At 55.7% G+C, this 5,692-nt stretch overlaps 1 long non-coding RNA gene across 1 annotated transcript; it reads left to right on the top strand.

The window, feature by feature from the left end:
* Positions 1-4,382: 4,382 nt before the first annotated feature.
* LOC134057638 (uncharacterized) lies at positions 4,383-4,837 on the top strand. The gene is made up of 3 exons (XR_009934358.1): positions 4,383-4,510; positions 4,599-4,670; positions 4,759-4,837. It is a non-coding gene; the product is annotated as an uncharacterized LOC134057638 (long non-coding RNA).
* The last annotated feature ends 855 nt before the right edge of the window (positions 4,838-5,692 follow it).

Consider the following 5,692-nt stretch of genomic DNA (forward strand, 5'->3'; position numbering starts at 1 on the left):
GCACGGGCACAGGCACAGGAGGTAATTGCTGTGCCAGGCTCAGCCCTCGGCAGGGCTGTGTGGCAGCAGCTCTTCCCCCAGGGCCTGTCCTTGCACAGCCTGGGAGCAGCCAAAGCTGGAGGCGCCTCGGCTTCGAGGCCTCTGGAGCTCGTTCCCAGCCCCCGGGAAACGGGACTCGTGCACCAAGGTCCCTCCCTCTGCAGCTGCTCCTGGAGCTGCCCTGAGTGCCCAGAGGCCCAAGGCACAGGAGCAGCCCCGAGTGGGAGCCCTGCCACGAGCCCAGGGCCACAGCCAGCCCTGATGCACAATGGAATATTTTCTCTTCTTGGTTGGCTTCTAGATGGGCTTGCTGGGAAGGCTTTTCCATTAGCCTGGCAGGATGAAGTTTTGAAGCCCTCTGGACCTCCTGCAGGTATGTTCTCACTGTCCCACCAACGAATAATCATTGACAACCTGGCAGGAAGCAGGTGACAGAAGCTTCAGTGGTTGATGAGTTATGGTGTGTCTGCAGGGAGGATTTCTCCAAATTCTGGTCTGAATGCTGCACCGAAACCCAGCTCCCGTCTCAGGGGTGAGTAGTGTGTCCCTGCTGACCCCACAGGCTGAGCACTGCTTTTGTGGGATCCATTCATGGAAAAATTGCAATACTTTCTCCTAAGGTCCTCCGAGAGGAAGGAACAAACTTACAGGAAACACTAAGTCCCTGGAGGCGTCCAAACTTCTGGACAAGATGCTGAGTGACCTGGAGAGACGCCGTGGTGGGTGCATTTCCCTCAGCCTTCTCCTGAGACTCAGCAGCTGGGGCCTTTCTCTCCACATCTGGACACGCAATGCCCAGCACAGTGGGAAGGGATCCATGGCAGCCTCTCAGCCCCGCTGCTGCTGCTGTCACACCCTGCAGGGCTGTTTCCCAGCCTGGGCTGGCTGCAGCTTCTCCCCAGCCTCTGCAGGAAGGCATTTGCCATCAGCTGACAGGAAGCCCAGTCTCTAACATGTGCCATGCACAACTTAGAACCCCTCATATTTCCTGGTCTCCCAGCTTATCAGGAGGGACAGCAGATTGGAGAAGGAGGCCCTGACCAGCCCTAATAACCTGGCCTTTCTCCTAATCCTTGTCATTGCCTTTGACAAGTATTGCCTTTTTAAGGTGCCACCTCCCCAATGGGGAATTTTTCCATCTGATCCAGTTGTCTCTTCCTCCAGTGATGAAAGGAAAGCCTGCGCTGAAGGCTGAGTTTTCCCGAGGGAGCAGTGGCTCATTTGCAGCCTCTGCTGCAGGAAGGGAGGCCATGCCAGGCACAGTCACAGGAGGTAATTGCTGTGCCTCTGGGCCTGATCCCTGCTCAGCCTTGTGCTGCCCTCTCTGCTACCTCCCTGCCAGGGATGTTGCAGAGGGTGTGCAAAGAGTGTGTACTGACCAGAGCGTGCCCAGAGCTCCCCACTCCCCTCTGCAGCTTTGGCTGTATCCATTCACATCTGGCTCCCTCAGCCTTACTGAATGCCCTTGCAGTGCCCAGTTCCCTAAGGCAGAAGGGGATATCAGCACACCATGGAAATGGTTCTCATCTGTGCTCCCTTCTAGATGAGCATGCTAGGAAGCCTTCTCCAGCAGCTGGGATGGAAGGTGGTTTGGAGCCCTTGGGATCTACTGCAGGTAATTTCTCAGCATCCCTTCAGAGAATAATCATTGACAACCTATCAAGACCCAATTTACGGAATCTTCTGTGGCTGTTGAGTTACAGGTGTGTCTGCAAGGAGGATTTCCCCAGGTTCTTTGCTGATTGCTGCACCAAAACCCAGCTCCCATCTCAGGGGTGAGTAGTGTGTCCCCGCTGACCCCACAGGCTGAGCACTGCTTTTGTGGGATCCATTCATGGAAAAATTGCAATACTTTCTCCTAAGGTCCTCCGAGAGGAAGGAACAAACTTACAGGAAACACTAAGTCCCTGGAGGCGTCCAAACTTCTGGACAAGATGCTGAGTGACCTGGAGAGACGCCGTGGTGGGTGCATTTCCCTCAGCCTTCTCCTGAGACTCAGCAGCTGGGGGCTTTTTCTGCACATCTGGACATGCCGTGCACAGCACAGTGGGAAGGGATCCATGGCAGCCTCTCAGCCCCGCTGCTGCTGCTGTCACACCCTGCAGGGCTGTTTCCCAGCCTGGGCTGGCTGCAGCTTCTCCCCAGCCTCTGCAGGAAGGCATTTGCCATCAGCTGACAGGAAGGGAAATCTGCAGCATTGGACATGCACATCCTAAGACCCCTCCCATTTCCCGATTTCAGGGTATATCATAAAGGGGAGATGTTTAGAGAAGGAAGGGCCCTGGCCAATATGAAAAATTTATATGATTTCCTGATCCTTCTCCATGACTTTGACAAGTGTTGCTTCCTGAAGATTCCACCTCCCCAGTGGGGAACGGTTCAATCTGATCCACTTGTCCCTTCCTCCAGAGATGAAAGCAAAGACTGTTCTGAAGGCTGAGTTTTCCGGGGCTAGCCGTGGTTCTGTGCCAGCCTCGGCTGCAGGAAGGGAGGCGATGCCAGGCACAGTCACAGGAGGTAATTGCTGTGCCTCTGGGCCTGAGCCCTGCTCAGCCTTGAGCTGCCATCTCTGCTGCTTGGCAGTGCGGGCACAGCCCGCACAAGACCAGCACAGCCCAGAGGAATTATCCCGAGCAGGCTCAGGTCACTTGGGTTCTGAGCAGTCCTGCTGGGGTCCCTCCATGAGAGTCAGCACCCAAAACCTGGGAGGGGCTTCAAGTGGTGCCCATGGTGGGGAAAGGAGAGATGTAGAAAGCAGGGCTCCAGTGTGTCCTGAGAGGCCCTGCCTGTGTTCACTTGTGCTGGAGGAGCTGGCCCAGCAGAAGGATGGAGTGCAGTTGAGAGGGATGGTTGTGGCCCTGCCTGCTGCAGTTTTCCCCAGGGATTTAGGGTGCTTCCTCTTGGGCACTGACAGAATCCTCAGGGGACTTGGGTGCTGCAACTGCCCATCCAGGGTTGTTGCACAGGACATAGAAAGGCTGTGGAGAGTGACCAGAGCCAGCCCAGAGCTCCCCAGGCCCCTCAGCAGCTTTGGCCATATCCAGTCACATCTGGCTCCCACATACTTCCTGAAGGCCTTTGCAGTGCCCAGTTCCCTAAGGCAGAAGGGGATCCCAGCACACCATGGAAATGGTTCTCATCTGTGCTCCCTTCTAGATGAGCGTGCTAGGAAGGCTTCTCCAGGAGATTTGCTCCATGAAGATCTGCAGCCTCTGGAGACTCATGCACGTAAGTTCTCATTGTCCCAGCAAGAAATAATCATTGACAACATGGCAGAAGCCAGGTGACAGAAGCGTCTGTGGCTGTTGAGGTACAGGTGTGACTGTAAGGAGGATTTTCCCAGGTCCTTTGCTGATTGCTGCACCGAAGCCCAGCTCCCATCTCAGGGGTGAGTAGTGTGTCCCTGCTGACCCCACAGGCTGAGCACTGCTTTTGTGGGATCCATTCATGGAAAAATTGAAACACTTTCTCCTAAGGTCCTCCGAGAGGGAGGAACAAACTTACAGGAATCACTAAGTCCCTGGAGGCGTCCAAACTTCTGGACAAGATGCTGAGTGACCTGGAGAGACGCCGTGGTGGGTGCATTTCCCTCAGCCTTCTCCTGAGACTCAGCAGCTGGGGCCTTTCTCTCCACATCTGGACACGCAATGCCCAGCACAGTGGGAAGGGATCCATGGCAGCCTCTCAGCCCCGCTGCTGCTGCTGTCACACCCTGCAGGGCTGTTTCCCAGCCTGGGCTGGCTGCAGCTTCTCCCCAGCCTCTGCAGGAAGGCATTTGGCATCAGCTGACAGGAAGCCCAGTCTGTAACATGTGCCATGCACAACTTAGAATCCCTCATATTTCCTGGTCTCCCAGCTTATCAGGAGGGACAGCAGATTGGAGAAGGAGGCCCTGACCAGCCCTAATAACCTGGCCTTTCTCCTAATCCTTGTCATTGCCTTTGACAAGTATTGCCTTTTTAAGGTGCCACCTCCCCAATGGGGAATTTTTCCATCTGATCCAGTTGTCTCTTCCTCCAGTGATGAAAGGAAAGCCTGCGCTGAAGGCTGAGTTTTCCCAAGGGAGCAGTGGCTCATTTGCAGCCTCTGCTGCAGGAAGGGAGGCCATGCCAGGCACAGTCACAGGAGGTAATTGCTGTGCCTCTGGGCCTGATCCCTGCTCAGCCTTGTGCTGCCCTCTCTGCTACCTCCCTGCCAGGGATGTTGCAGAGGGTGTGCAAAGAGTGTGCACTGACCAGAGCGTGCCCAGAGCTCCCCACTCCCCTCTGCAGCTTTGGCTGTATCCATTCACATCTGGCTCCCTCAGCCTTACTGAATGCCCTTGCAGTGCCCAGTTCCCTAAGGCAGAAGGGGATATCAGCACACCATGGAAATGGTTCTCATCTGTGCTCCCTTCTAGATGAGCATGCTAGGAAGCCTTCTCCAGCAGCTGGGATGGAAGGTGGTTTGGAGCCCTTGGGATCTACTGCAGGTAATTTCTCAGCATCCCTTCAGAGAATAATCATTGACAACCTGTCAAGACCCAATTTACGGAATCTTCTGTGGTTGTTGAGTTACAGGTGTGTCTGCAAGGAGGATTTCCCCAGGTTCTTTGCTGATTGCTGCACCGAAACCCAGCTCCTATCTCAGGGGTGAGTAGTGTGTCCCCACTGACCCCACAGGCTGAGCACTGCTTTTGTGGGATCCATTCATGGAAAAATTGCAATACTTTCTCCTAAGGTCCTCCGAGAGGAAGGAACAAACTTACAGGAAACACTAAGTCCCTGGAGGCGTCCAAACTTCTGGACAAGATGCTGAGTGACCTAGAGAGACGCCGTGGTGGGTGCATTTCCCTCAGCCTTCTCCTGAGACTCAGCAGCTGGGGCCTTTCTCTCCACATCTGGACACGCAATGCCCAGCACAGTGGGAAGGGATCCATGGCAGCCTCTCAGCCCTGCTGCTGCTGCTGTCACACCCTGCAGGGCTGTTTCCCAGCCTGGGCTGGCTGCAGCTTCTCCGCAGACTCTGCAGGAAGGCATTTGCCATCAGCTGACAGGGAGCCCAATCTGCACCATGGGCCATTCACACCCTGAGATCCCTGCAATTTCCTGGTCTTAGGGTGTATCAGGACGGGTGGCTGTTTGGAGAAAGGAGGGCCTTGTGGCAACCCCAACACCTGGCCATTTTCCTGATCCTTCTCCATGTCTTTAACAAGTATTGCTTCCTGAAGATGCCCCCTCCCCAACGGGGAATGGTTGCATCTGATCCAGCTGTGTCTCTTCCTTTCTCCAGAGATGGACCAAAAGACCTTGCTGAAGGCACCATTTCCTGCAGGAAGCAGTGGCTTCAAGCCAGCCCTCAGTACACAAAGGGAGGAGATGCCAGGCAGCCCCACAGAAGGTGCTTGCTGTGCCAGGCTCAGCCAGGCTGAGCAGTCCTGCTGGTGTCCCTCCATGGGAGACAGTGCCCGAAACCTGGGAGGGGCTGCTAGGGGTGCCCGTGGTGGGGAAAGGGCAGAGAGGAGAGCAGGGCTCCAGTGTGTCCTGACAGGGCCTGACTCTGTCCCCTTGGGCTGGGGGAGCTGTCACGGGGCAGGGAGGGTCGGGGCTGGCAGTGGCTGCTCAGGGATGGCTTTGGCCCGGGTCCCTGGAAGGAGTGACTGCCCAAGCAGCTG

This window comes from Cinclus cinclus, unplaced genomic scaffold, assembly GCF_963662255.1.
Source record: "Cinclus cinclus unplaced genomic scaffold, bCinCin1.1 SCAFFOLD_139, whole genome shotgun sequence".
Taxonomy (NCBI): Eukaryota; Metazoa; Chordata; class Aves; order Passeriformes; family Cinclidae; genus Cinclus; species Cinclus cinclus.